Source organism: Herpailurus yagouaroundi, unplaced genomic scaffold (genome assembly GCF_014898765.1).
Source record: "Herpailurus yagouaroundi ecotype Mexico unplaced genomic scaffold, PumYag 190, whole genome shotgun sequence".
Lineage (NCBI taxonomy): Eukaryota > Metazoa > Chordata > Mammalia > Carnivora > Felidae > Herpailurus > Herpailurus yagouaroundi.
Genome location: NW_024412421.1, coordinates 1,064,537 through 1,079,281, shown reverse-complemented (window position 1 = coordinate 1,079,281; position 14,745 = coordinate 1,064,537). Strand labels below are relative to the sequence as shown.

Genomic DNA, 14,745 nt, shown 5'->3' with positions numbered 1-14,745 from the left:
TGAGATCATGACCTGAGCCGAAGTCGGACGCTCAACCGACTGAGCCACCCAGGCGCCCCATTAAGTTTATTTTTATTTTTGAGAGAGAGAGGGAGAGAGGGCATGAGTGCAGGATGAGCAGAGAGAGAGGGAGACACAGAATCCAAAGCAGGCTCCAGGCTCTGAGCTGTCAACACAGAGCCCAACACGGGGCTTAAACTCATGAACCGTGAGATCATGACCTGAATCAAAGTTGGACGCTTAACCAACTGAGCCACCCAGGTGCCCTAGGCTGACAGTTCTTAGAGCACATTAAAAACTCCCACTTCCTTCTGGCCTCCATGGCTTACAAGAAATATGCAGCCATTCAAATAATTTTTCATCCTTTTAAAGCATTATTATTTTTTGGCTGCTTTCAGCACTTTTTGTCCTTTTTATCAGTTTGATTATGATATGTCTGGGTATGGCTTTTTCTGGCTTTTTATTTTCTGTGTGAGGTTTTGTGAGCTTCTTGAATGTGTATGTACATATCTTTCATCAAATACATAAAATTCTTAGCTATTCAGATATTTTTGCTGTTCTACCTCCTTTCTCAAACTCTGACTGAGACTCCAAAGATTTTAGACTTTTTGGTATTGTCTCACAGATCCCAAGGGCTCCCTTCATTTATTTTTTTCATTTTTTACTGCTCTGTTTGGATTGGATAGTTTCCAGTTGGATAGTTTTGGATAGTCAAGTTTACTGACTCCCCCTTTATCTCCAGTCTGCTTAGTTCATCCAGTGAATTTATTTTTATTTTTGTAATTTTTTTTTAATTTTTTTTCAACGTTTATTTATTTTTGGGACAGAGAGAGACAGAGCATGAACGGGGGAGGGGCAGAGAGAGAGGGAGACACAGAATCGGAAACAGGCTCCAGGCTCCGAGCCATCAGCCCAGAGCCCGACGCGGGGCTCGAACTCACGGACCGCGAGATCGTGACCTGGCTGAAGTCGGACGCTTAACCGACTGCGCCACCCAGGCGCCCCTGTAATTTTTTATTTCTATAATTGCCATTTGGCTTTTCTTTAGATTTTATATTCCCTTTCTGAAACTTTCTATCTTTTCATTTGTTTCAAAAATGTTCACTTTGGGGCGCCTGGGTGGCTCAGTCAGTTGAGTGACTGACTCTTGATTTTGGCTCAGTTTGTGATTTCTGGGTAATGAGATTGAGCCCCGCATTGTGGAGCCTGCTTAGGATTCCCTCTACGCACTGGTGCGTGCACTCTCTTCCCAAAAGAAAAAAAAATGATCGCCTTTAGCGTATGATTATAATAGCTGCCTTAACATCTTTTCTCTGGTTATTCTAAGATTTGTGTCCTGTCATAATTGGTTTCTGTTGATTTTTGAGTTGAAGTTTTCTTAGTTCTTTGTGTTGTAAGTAATATTGGACTTTATCTTTGATATTTCAAATATTGTATATGAATCTCTGGGTAACTAAGAACAGTAGTCAGCCAAGTGGTTCAGGCTGCACATTTTGATGGAACCTCTGGTTCCAGTATCCGTTCAGTTTCTAAGTGATTGCAGTACTATTTAGATCAGTTCTGCATGTGTACTACTCTGGCAAGTCAGACCTAGTTCTACTGTGTAACTCCCTTCTCGAAACTTGTGCTGTGTTATTTAGGGTCAGATCCATTGCATACACAGCTCAGAGGTAAGCCCAATAAATCACAACTCTGGGATCACACTCTTCATTTTCCTATTTTTTACAGTCTTGACACTTTCTGGCTCATTAGAACCTCCCTTCTCAGTCTTTCATCTAAAAAGCTGAGGCTTTAGTTTCTTCCTTCTGCTGTACACTTCCGGGGACTGCATCTGTGGTGAAAAGGTAACAAGGCAGGGAAGAAAAGCAATGGGGATTTACCCACACTTGGGATCATAACTCATGGTGCAAGAGAAGGGATCCATTTACTCTGAATGCTCTGAGATTTAAGTGCCTTACCAGGTGTGGTTGCTGTGGTATATCATCTGGGACCTGGAGTGATGAAAAAGGGAGAAAACAAGGGGGAGAAAAAAAAAGACATGACCCACCCTCTCTGAACTTTAGGAGTTTCCCACTCTTGAGATCAGAAGGGGAGGGCTTCTGTTGGCTTCTTTTGTGTGCATTTGGTGCATACTTCCATGGAAGTTCACATTCAGACTGCCTTTGGCTCCAAGCTAGGCAGTAACTAGAGGATTATAAAGTCTTTGCCATTTCTGTGGAATTTAGAATTTGGGTCTGCTTTCCTAATTTGTCTGCTACTAGCATTTATATTTCAGAGTCTTCAGGATATGCTTCATGCATTCTTTCCAGGATTTAAAGTTATATTCAGTGGGAGAGGCAGGTGTATCCTTAATCTTATTTGCCTTAGAATTGGAGCCTCACAGTTGTTTTTTTGTTTTGTTTTGTTTCAGTTCAAATAAGATCAGGTGCACCTGGGTGGCTCAGTCGATTAAGTGTTTGACTCTTGGTTTTAGCTCATGAGATCAAGTCCCATATCAGGCTCCACGCCCAGCGTGGGATTTTCTCTCTCCTCCCCTGCTTGTGTACATGCTCTCTCTCTTAACAACATCAAACAAGATCATATGTCACTACCTACAGTATGTCTTAGAGTTCTTCCTATGTCTCATAGAGTTCTTTACTTTGGAACTTTATGAAGATAATGTTGAGTTAACTGGACTCCCTCCATAAATAAGAAATACTACATATGTGTGGATAAATGTAGCTAAAGTATAATAGATTCAGGAACCACTTTCCAATTTTTCTTAAAGAAAATAGTAATTTTTGACTGTGGTAAAAAGACTTATTCTGGTCCAGTCTACAGTCTCTATTATATAACAACTCATGATTCACATTCTAGAGTGTTATTATGAGCATACTCATAAATTGTAATCTTCGAGTAATGGCCAGAATTGTTGCCCTCCAATATGCTTTGCAAAATAGTAGCTATATGATGCTGCATCTCTAATCCGAGTGTCCTCTTTGGTGACAGTATGTGCTATGGCAGTGGTCTTCAAGCTGGGAAATAAAAACACTTTCCACAGGGATGCAAAGGTCCTGATAATTTTAAAATATATTTTGAGATAAAATTCGCATACCATACAATTCACCCAAAGTACACCTTTGGTATGTTATGATAAGAAATTGTGGTAAAACAGGCATAACAAAATTTCCATTTTAACTACTTTTTTAAGTTTATTTTTGAAAGAGAGTGAGCGCAGGGGAGGGGCAGAGAGGGAGAGAGAGAAAGAGAATATCAAGCAGGTTCTGCATGTTAACTGCAGAGCCCAACATGGAGCTCAATCTCACAACCGTGAGATCATGACACGAACTGAAGTTAAGAGTCAGATGCTTAACCAACTGAGCCACACAGGCACCCCTATTTTAACCATTTTTAAGTGTACAATTTAGGGGCACTACATTCACAGTGGCAATCATTGTAAAACTTTTGTCACCCCAAATAAAAGCTCTGTAACTCTTAGGCAATAGCTTACCATTCCCCCTTTCCCTAGCCCATGGTAAGCTTTAATCTACTTTCTCCAAATTTGCTTATTCTAGATATTTCATATGAGTGGAATCATATAATATTTGTTCTTCTTTTCTCCACCTTATTTCACTTGGCACGATTTTTTCAAGACATCCATGTTGTATCCTATATCAAAACTTCATTACTTTTTATGGATGAATAATACTCCATTTTATGTGTATACTACATTTTCATTTATCCATTCATTTGTTGATAGATCCTTTGGTTCCATTGACATACAAGTTTATGTTGGAGTCCCTCTTTCAGTTCCTTTGGTTATAAACCTAGGGGTGGAATTGTTGGATCATATGGTAATTTTATATTTAGCTTTTTGAGGAACTATTTTCCATAGTGGTAAACTATTTTCCAGTTTACATTCTCACCAGCAATGTACATAATTCAGCAATTTCTCTACATCCTTGCCAACACTTGTTTTTTTGTTTTTTTATTATTATTATAGCTATCCTAGTAGTGGTATCTCATTGTAGTTTTTATTTGCATCTGCCTAACCACTGATGATGCTGAAGATCTTCATGTGCATATTAACCATTTTCATATCTTTGGGAAAATGTCCATTCAACTCCTTTGCACATTTGAAACTGGTTGTCTTTTTGTTGTAGGAGTTCTTTATATCTTCTGCATATTAAACCTGTATCAGATAGGTGATCGGCAAATATTTCCTCTCATCGTATAGATTATCTTTTTACTTTTTTTTGTCTTTTTACTTTCTTGATAGTGTCCTTGATGGACATGTTTTAATTTTTTTTCATGAAATGCCTGTTTAATTTTTATTGAAATATAATTAAGATACAATGTCATGTTTCAGATATACAACATTGATTTGACAGTTCTATACATTACTCAGTGCTCACCACAGTAAGTGTAGTCACCATCTCTTACCATAATGTTATAACGGTATTATTTATTAACTAAACTCCCTATGCTGTGCTTTTTATCTCCATGACTAATTTATTTTATAACTGTAAGTTTTTACCTCTTAATCTCTCCCCTTTATCTGTTCCGCCCTTCCATTCACTCACCTCTCCTCTGGCAACAACAATTCTCTGTATTAAAGAGTGTTTTATTTGTTCATTTGTTTGGTTTTAGAGTCCACATGTAAGTGTAATCATGTGGTCTTTGTCCAAAAGTTTTTAATCTTGATGCTTAGGTTATCTGCTTTTTGTTGTTGCTTGTGCTATAATGTTTTATTTATAAATCCATTGCCAAATCCAAGGTCATAAATATTTACCCCTATGTTTTCTTCCAGGTGCTTTTTGGTTTTAGCTCTTCTATTTAGTTTGTTGATCCATTTTCAGTTAATGTTTTTTAATATTTATTTATTTTTTCTTTAAAAAAAATTTTTTTTTTAACGTTTATTTTTGAGACAGAGAGAGAGCATGAACAGGGGAGGGTCAGAGAAAGAGGGAGACACAGAATCCAAAACAGGCTCCAGTCCCTGAGCTGTCAGCCCAGAGCCCGACGTGGGGCTCGAACCCACGGACCGCGAGATCACGACCTGAGCTGAAGTCAGACGCCTACCCGACTGAGCCACCCAGGCACCCCAATATTTATTTATTTTGAGAGAGAGTGCAAGTGGGGGAGGGGCAGAGAGAAAGGGAGAGAAAGAATCCCAAGCAGGCTCCATGCTTAATGCGGACCCCAATGTAGAGCTTGATCTCATGGCCACGAGATTGGCCTATAATTTTCTTGTAGTGTTCTATGGTTTTGGTAATGCTGGCCTTGTAAAATGACTTTGGAAATGTTCCCTCTTCATCTTTTTGGAAGAGTTTGGGAAGGGTTGGTATTCTTTAGATGTTTGGTAGAATTCAGCAGTAAAGCCATATGGTTCTGGAATTTTCTTTGGAGTTTTTTACTGACTCAGTAATCTTTCTAGTAACTGGACTGCTCAGATTTTCTATTTCTTCATATTTAGCCTTGGTGAATTGAATGTTTCTAGAAATTTATCCATTTCTTCCAGGTTGCCCAATTTGTAAGTGTGTAATTGTCCCTTGTAGTCTATTCTGGTCTTTTGTACTTCTGTGAAATCAATTGTAATGTCTCTTTAATTTCTAATTTTATTTGAGTCCTTTCTCTCTCTTTGTAAGTCTAGCTAAAGGTTTCTGTATTTTGTTTGTTTTCAAAAACCAGCTTAGTTTCGTTTGATCTTTTGATTTCTCCTTTGACTCATTGGTTGTTCAGGAGCATGGTTTAATCTCTACATATTTGTGAATTTCCAGCTTTCTTCCTGTTAACTAATTTCTACTTTTATACTGTTGTGGTTGGAAAAGATACTTGGACTGATTTTAATCTTCTTAAATTTGATAAGACCTATTTGTGCCTATTATGTGATCTATCTTAGAGAGTGTTCAGTGTGATTTTGAGAATAATGTGTATTCTGCTGTTGGATGTTCTGCATCTGTTTGTTAGGTCCCTTTGGTCTATAGGATGGTTCAAGTTTAATGTTTCCTTGATGGTTTTCTGTCTGGATGATCTATCCATTGTTGAAAGTGAGGTATGGAAGTCCCCTACTATTATTGTATTTTTTGTCTGTTGCTCCTTCAGATCTGATAGTATTTGCTTAATATATTTAGGTTCTTTGATGTTTGGTGCGTATATATTTATGGATGTTATGTCTTCTTGATGAATTTACTCCCTTATTATATAATGACTATCTTTGTCTCTTGTTACTGTTTTTGGCTTAAAGTTTATTTTGTCTGAGGGAGGGAGCCAAGATGGTGGAACAGCATGGAAGTTCTTTGTGTATCTCGTGTCCATGAAATACCGCCAGACCAACACTAAACCATCCTGCACACCTAGAAAACTGATCTGAGGATTAACACAACAATCTGCATAACCTGAACCACAGAATTCAGCAGGTATGCGACGTGGAGAGGTGAACTTGGGGAACTTGGGGAGAGAGAAGCCACGGAGGGCAGGGAGGTGCTTTTGTGTGTGGAGAGAGGATGGAAACGGAAAAGCACCCCTCCCCAAAAACAGCTGGAGAGAAAGTGGAAAATTGGAAACAGTCGCAGGGACTGAACTAAAAAGGGAGAAGGGAGAAAGGAGAAAGGAGAAGGTTTAAAATGCATCAAGACTGTAAACAGGGAGCACAGTCTGCAACTCTGAAGCTTGATACCTGGTGGTGCTCTGGTGGGAAGGGCAAATCCCCAGGAGCAGAGTGCAGTCCGAGAGGTTCTTGAGCCACACAGGGTGAAGTGGTTCCACTGTTGGAAGGACATTTGGTACAGGCTGTGAGGCACCCTAGGCCCAGCAGACCCGAGAAGGGCCACATTCACTGGTGCTGGAACAAGGTCGTTAACGGTGAAGCCTGGTGTCAGATATGTGTTGTGATTTTCCATAATCCCCGAAATGCTGCTGCTGCACTATCTTGCGAGCTTTTTCTGGGGTGGGCTGGGACCCAGCTGCAGTCTCTGGGCATTGGCAGCAGCATGGTACTGCAAACTTTCCTGGGTGCAACCAGCATTTGTCCATTGCTCAGTGAGACCCTCCACAGAGGGGCAGAACGGGTCAAAGCTGCAGTCCCTCAGAAGTAAGGGGCTGGGGAAAATAGCCGCATCTGAGACAAAATGCGGGAAAGAGGTACTACTTGGGGCTTGGTCATGGACAGTGTAAAATCGGGGACTGGACGAAAGCTGAAGACAAAGGACAGGTGCGCAATTGCTGATCAGGGAGAACAGAGTTCAATACTAGAGACTGGGTAGCTGGGTGACACCATTTTCACTTCTTTTATGCATGCACATATGTGCCTACAAGCATCACAACAATCCATCCCAGTAGGCTAGCAGCGCCATCTAGTAGAGAAGGGAGCTGCTACACTAAGCCCTGCCCAACTGGGCCAACCTCGATCTTCAGGAACACAAGTCTCTCCGCCTGCTTATTTTATGGACTATAAAGTGCTTCATAGTCTGACTTCTAGGGGAAAATGAAGTAATTTCAGTTGTACTTCAGTCTGTTAGCAGGTCCATCTATTCAATTTTCTTTCCTCTTTTTACTTTTTTCTTTTTATCTCTTTTTCATTTCTTTTCTTTTTCATGAATACAGAAAGAGAAAAAATTCTTTTCATTTTCAATTTTTATTACACATATTTTTCTTTAATTTTTTTTACGATACTTTCTACTTTTGTGTAAATTTTTTCAAATTCTATTTTAATTCCATTGTTTTATTTTACTCTACTTCAGTGTATTTATTTTTTCAAATTTTCAAACGATTTCCTTTTTTGTCTTTTTTCTTTTTCATTTCTTTTTCTTGAATACAGAAAGAGAAAAAAATAATTTTAAATTTTATTAAAAATATTTTTATTTTTTTCTAATATATTTTTTACTTCTGTGTAAATTTTTTTCGATTCTAGTTTGATTCCATCATTTCATTTTAGTCTACTTCAAGTGTATTCATTTTTTCAAAATTTCAAATGATTTCCTTTTTTTTTTTCTTCGTTCCCCTTTTTTTCTCTAATCTGTCAAGCCACTTTCAACACACAGACCAAAACACACCTAGGATCAATCATCATTTATTCGATTTTTTGTGTGTCTGTTTAATTTTTTAATTTTAATATTTTTTTAATTTTAATTTAAAAAATTTATTCTACCTCATTTTCTCCCTTAAAAATGATGAAAGGAAGGAATTCATCCCCCAAAAAAGAGCAGGAAGAAACGACAGCCAGGGACTTAACCAACACAGATACAAGCAAGATGTCTGAACCAGAATTTAGAATCACAATAATAAGAATACTAGCTGGAGACGAAAATAGATTAGAATCCCTGTCTACAGAGATAAAAGAAATAAACTAGTCAGAATGAAATTAAAAAATGCTATAACTGAGCTGCAATCATGAATGGATGCCGTGGCAGAAAGGACGGAAGAGGCAGAACAGAGAATCAGCGATATAGAGGACAAACTTATAGAGAATAACAAAGCAGAAAACAAGAGGGAGATTAAGGCAAAAGAGAACAATTTAAGAATCAGAAAAATCAGTGAGTCATTAAAAAGGAACATCAGAATCACAGGGGTCCCAGAGGAGGAAGAGAGAGAAATAGGGGTAGAAGGGTTATGTGAGCATATCATAGCAGAAAACATTCCTAACCTGGGGAAAGAGACATCAAAATCCAGAAAGCACAGAGGACCCCCATTAGATTCAACAAAAACCGACCATCAGCAAGGCTTATCATAGTCAAATACACAAAATACTCAGGCAAGGAGAGAATCATGAAAGCAGCAAGGGAAAACACATCCCTAACCTACAAGGGAAGACAGATCAGGTTTGCAGCAGACCTATCCACAGAAACCTGGCAGGCCAGAAAGGAATGGCAGGATATATTCAGTGTGCTGAATCAGCAAAATGTGCAGCCAAGAATTCTTTATCCAGTAAGGCTGTCATTCAAAATAGAAGGAGAGATAAAAAGTTTCCCAGACAAACAAAAATTAAAGGAGTTTGTGACCACTAAACCAGCCCTGCAAGAAATTTTAAGGGGGACTCTCTGACTGAAGAAAAGATGAAAAAAAAAAAAAAAAAAAGACCAAAAGCAACAAAGACTAGAAAAGACCAGAGAACACCACCAGAAACTCCAACTATACAAACATCATAGTGACAATAAACTCATATCTTTCATATTCACTCTAAACGTCAATGGACTGAATGCTCCAATAAAAAGACATAGGGTAACCGAATGGGTAAGAAAACAAGATACATCTCTATGCTATCTACAGGAGACCCCCTTTAGACCTAAAGACACCTTCAGTTTGAAAATAAGGGCATGGAGAACCATCTATCATGCCGATGGTCAATAAAAGAAAGCCAGAGTAGCCATACTTAAATCAGACAATCTAAACTTCAAAAGAAAGACTGTATCAAGAGATGCAGAAGGGCATTATATCATAATCAAGGGGTCTATCAACCAAGAAGACCTAACAATTGTAAACATTTATGCAATAAATGTGGAAGCACCAAATATATAAATCACAAACATAAAGATTCTCATCAATAGTAATACCATAATAGTAGGAGACTTCAACACCCCACTCACAGCAATGGACAGATCATCTAAACAGAAAATCAACAAGGGAACAATGGCTTTTGATGACACAGTGGACCAGATGAACTTAACAGATATATTCAGAACATTTCATCCTAAAGCAGCAGAATATACATTCTTCTCGAGTGCACATGGAACGTTCTCCAGGATAGACCATATACTGGGACACAAATCAGCCCTAAGTAAGTACAAAGAGATCGAGATCATACTGGGCATATTTTCAGACCACAATGCTATGAAACTTGAAATCAACCACAAGAAAAAATTTGGAAAGGTAACAAATACTTGGAGACTGAAGAACATCCTACTAAAGAATGAATGGGCTAACCAAGAAGTTAAAAGAGGAAATTAAAAATTATATGGAAGCCAATGAAAATGATAACACCACAAGCCAAAACCTCTGGGATGCAGCAAAGGTGGTCATAAGAGGAAAGTATATAGCAATCCAGGCCTTCCTAAAGAAGAAAAATCTCAGACACACAACCTAACCTTACGCCTTAAGGAGCTGGAAAAACAACAGCAAATAAAACCAAAAACCAGCAGAAGACAGGAAATAATAAAGATTAGAGCAGAAATTGATGCTATTGAAACAAACAAACAAAAAACCAGTAGAACAAATCAATGAAACCAGAAGCTGGTTCTTTGAAAGAATTAACAAAATTGATAAACCTCTCGCCAGTTTGATCAAAAAGAGAAAGGAAAGGACCCAAATAAATAAAATCAAGAATGAAAGAGGAGAGATCACAACCAACACTGCAGAAATAAAAACAATAATACGAGAATATTATGAGTAATTATATGCCAATAAAATGGGCAATCTGGAAGAATTGGACAAATTCCTAGAAACATATACATGCCAAAACTGAAACAGGAAGAAATAGAAAATTTGAACAGACCCATAACAAGTAAAGAAAGAGAATTAGTAATCAAAAGTCTCCCCAAAAAAACAAGAGTCCAGGGCCAGATGGCTTTCCAGGGGAATTCTACCAAACATTTAAAGAAGAGTTAACACCTATTCTATTGAAGCTGGTCCAAAAAGTAGAAATGGAAGGAAAACTTCCAAACTCTTTCTATGAAGCTAGCATTACCTTGATCCCAAAGCCAGAAAGAGACCCCACTAAAAAGGAGAACTATAGACCAATCTCCCTGATGAACATGGATGCAAAAATCCTCAACAAGATATTAGCCAACTGGATCCAACAATACATTAAAAAAATTATTCACCACGACCAAGTGGGATTTATACCTGGGACGCAGGGCTGGTTCAATATCCGCAAAACAATTAATGTGATTCATCACATCAATAAAAGAAAGGACAAGAACCATATGATCCTCTCAATAGATACAGAGAAAGCATTTGACAAAATACAGCATCCTTTCTTGATAAAAACCCTCAGAAACGTAGGGATAGAAGGAACATACCTCAAGATCATAAAAGCCATATACGAAAGACCCAATGCTAATATCATCCTCAATGGGGAAAAACCGAGAGCTTTCCCCATAAGGTCAGGAACAAGACAGGGATGTCCACTCTCACCACTGTTATTCAACATAGTATTGGAAGTCTTAGCCTCTGCAATCAGACAACACAAAGAAATAAAAGGCATCCACATCGGCCAGAAGGAGGTCAAACTTTCACTCTTGGCAGATGACATGATACTCCATATGGAAAACCAAAGATTCCACCAGAAAACTGCAAGAATTGATTCATGAATTCAGCAAAGTTGCAAGATATAAAATCAATGCACAGAAATTGGTTTCATTCCTATACACCAACAATGAAGCGACAGAAAGAGAAATCAAGGAATTGAAGTCATTTACAGTTGCACCAAAACTCATAAAATACCTAGGAATAAATCTAACCAAAGAGGTGAAAAATATATACGCTGAAAACTATAGGGAGCTTATGAAAGCAATTGAAGAAGACACACACACAAAAAAAAATGGAAAATGATTCCATGCTCCTGCATAGGAAGAACAAATATTGTTAAAATGTCAATACTACCCAAAGCAATCTACATATTCAATGCAATCCCTAACAAAATAACACCAGCATTCTTCACAGAGCTAGAACAAATAATCCTAAAATTTGTATGGAACCAGAAAAGACCCCAAATAGCCAAAGTGATCTTGAAAAGGAAAACCAAAGCAGGAGGCATCACGATCCCAGACTTCAAGTTATACTACAAAGCTGTACTCATCAAGACAGTATGGTACTGGCACAAGAACAGACTCTCAGATCAGTGGAACAGAATAGAGAACCCACAAATGGACCCACAAATGTATGGCCAATTAATCATCTTTGACAAAGCAGGAAAGAATATCCAATGGAATAAAGACAGTCTCTTCAGCAAGTGGTGCTGGGAAAACTGGACAGCGACATGCAGAAGAATGAACCTGGACCACTTTCTTACACCATACACAAAAATAAACTCAAAATGCATGAAAGACCTAAATGGAAGACAGGAAGCCATCATAATCCTTGAGGAGAAAGCAGGCAGAAACCTCTTTGATCTTGGCCACAGCAACGTCTTACTCAACACGTCTCCGGAGGCAAGGGAAACAAAAGCAAAAATGAACTACTGGGACCTCATCAAAATAAAAAGCTTCTGCACAGCAAAGGAAACAATCAGCAAAACTAAAAGGCAACCGATGGAATAGGAGAAGATATTTGCAAGCGACAGTGAAGGCCAAAATCTATAAAGAACTTATCAAACTCAACACCCCAAAAACAAATAATCCAGTGAAGAAATGGGCCAAAGACATGAATAGACACTTCTCCAAAGAAGACATCCAGATGGCCAACCGACACATGAAAAAATGCTCCACATCACTTATCATCAGGGAAATCCAAACCAACACCACAATGAGATACCACCTCACACCTGTCAGAATGGCTAACATGAACAACTCAGGCAACAACAGACGTTGGTGAGGATGTGGAGAAAGAGGATCTCTTTTGCATTTTTGGTGGGAATGCAAGCTGGTGCAGCCACTCTGGGTAACAGTATGGAGGTTCCTCAAAAAACTAAAAATAGAACTACCCTACGACCCAGCAATTGCACTACTAGGTATTTATCCAAGGGACACAAGTGTGCTGTTTTGAAGGGACACATGCACCCCAATGTTTGTAGCAGCACTACCAACAATAGCCAAAGTATGGAAAGAGCCCAAATATCCATTGATGGATGAACAGATAAAGAAGATGGTGTATACACACACACACAATGGAATATTACTCGGCAGTCAAAAAGAATGAAATCTTGCCATTTGCAACTATGTGGATGAAACTGGAGGGTATTATGCTAAGTGAAATTAGAGAAAGACAAATATCATATGAATTCACTCATATGAGGACTTTAAGAGACAAACAGATGAACATAAGGGAACAGAAACAAAACGAATATAAAATCAGGGAGGGAAACAAAACATAAGAAACTCATAAATATGGAGAACAACCAGAGGGTTACTGGAGGGGGTGTGGGAAGGGATGGGCTAAATGGGTAAGGGGCATTAAGGGATCTACTCTGAAATCATTTTTGCACTATATGTAATTTGGATGTAAAATTTAAGAAATAAAATTAAGAAATGTCAAAACAAAAGTTTATTTTATCTGATATTAGTATAGATCTCCTTGCTCTCCTTTGGTTTTCACTTGCATGGACTATCTTTTGCCATCTTTTCACTTTGAATCTATGTATGTCCTTAGAGTTGAGGTGAGACTTTAAGTAGCATATTGTTGGGTCTTGTTTCTTTTTAATTCATTTAGCCATTCCATGGCTTTTGATTGTAGAAATCAATCCATCAACCTTTATTTATTTATTTTCAATCCATCAACATTTAGAGAATTTATTGATAGCTAAGGACTTGCTAATTCCATCTTCTTATTTTCTGTTTTGTGATTCCATTTTCTTCTTCATTTCTTGGTGACTTCCTTTGTAAGTTGATGTTTTTCATAGTATGTTTTGATTTCCTTTTCTTTATCGTTTGTGTATCTCTTACAGATTTTTGTTTTGTGGCTACCATGAAGTTTATATAACACATCTTAGAGATCTAATAGTCTATTTTCTGTGAATATTTGGTTATATACAAATAGTCTATCCTTTTGCACCCCCCCCCTTTTTTTTTTCTATTGCAGTGCTCCTGCACTTGAAGATATAACCCTTAGGCTGGAAGCCCCAGGCAACAAAGACACGACAGCGAGGAGGCTAGAGGCTTTTCCCTCTGCCTCTGTACATTAGGGAGACTGGGACTACATACCAAACCCCAACTAGAAAAGGAGGGTGCACAGGCCCTGCCCAGGACCCCTGCAAGGTCATGTAGCTCCACAACCTAAATATGCACCTACTCTGCCTCTGTCCCTCAAAAGCTCCCCTTTTACATTTCTTATGTCACTATTTACATTTTGCTTATTGTGTATTCATTAAATTATTTAAGCTATAACTATTTTTTAAAAAAATTTTTTTTCAATGTTTATTTATTTTTGGGACAGAGAGAGACAGAGCATGAATGGGGGAGGGGCAGAGAGAGAGGGAGACACAGAATCGGAAACAGGCTCCAGGCTCTGAGCCATCAGCCCAGAGCCCGACGCGGGGCTCGAACTCCCGGACCGCGAGATCGTGACCTGGCTGAAGTCGGACGCTTAACCGACTGCGCCACCCAGGCGCCCCAAGCTATAACTATTTTTAATACCTTTGTTTTTAAATCTTTATTCTAGAGTTAATTAGCACATATTACAGTATTAAAGCATTTTGAATCTGTCTTTATGTTTACTTTTACCCCAGTGTATTGTATATTTTCATATGTTTTCATGTTAATAATTAGTGTCCTTTTGTTTCAGCTTGAAAAACTTTTCTCAACATTGCTGGCAAGGCAGGTTTAGTAGTGATCAATTCTCTCTGATTTTATTAGGGAAAGTCTTTTTGCCTTCAACTCTGAAGGACAACTTTGCTGGGTAAAGAATTCTTGACTGGCGGTTACTTTCTTTTAGCAGTATGAATATATCATTCTATTTCCCCTGTCTGTAAGGTCTCTGCTAAGACATCCACTTTACAGGGACAATTATTTTTTTCTCCTGCTGCTGTAAAAATTCTCTGGTGATGGTGGTGGTGGTGGTTTGTTTGTTTGTTTGTTTGTTTGTTTGTTTGTTTGTTTGTTTTTAGACAGTTTTATT

The 14,745-nt window shown here is 38.3% G+C and overlaps 1 non-coding gene across 1 annotated transcript; it reads right to left on the bottom strand.

The window, feature by feature from the left end:
• Positions 1 to 13,707: 13,707 nt before the first annotated feature.
• LOC121010078 (small nucleolar RNA SNORA57) lies at positions 13,708 to 13,855 on the bottom strand. Its single transcript, XR_005780998.1, has one exon. It is a non-coding gene; the product is annotated as a small nucleolar RNA SNORA57 (small nucleolar RNA).
• Between the last annotated feature and the right edge of the window lie 890 nt (positions 13,856 to 14,745).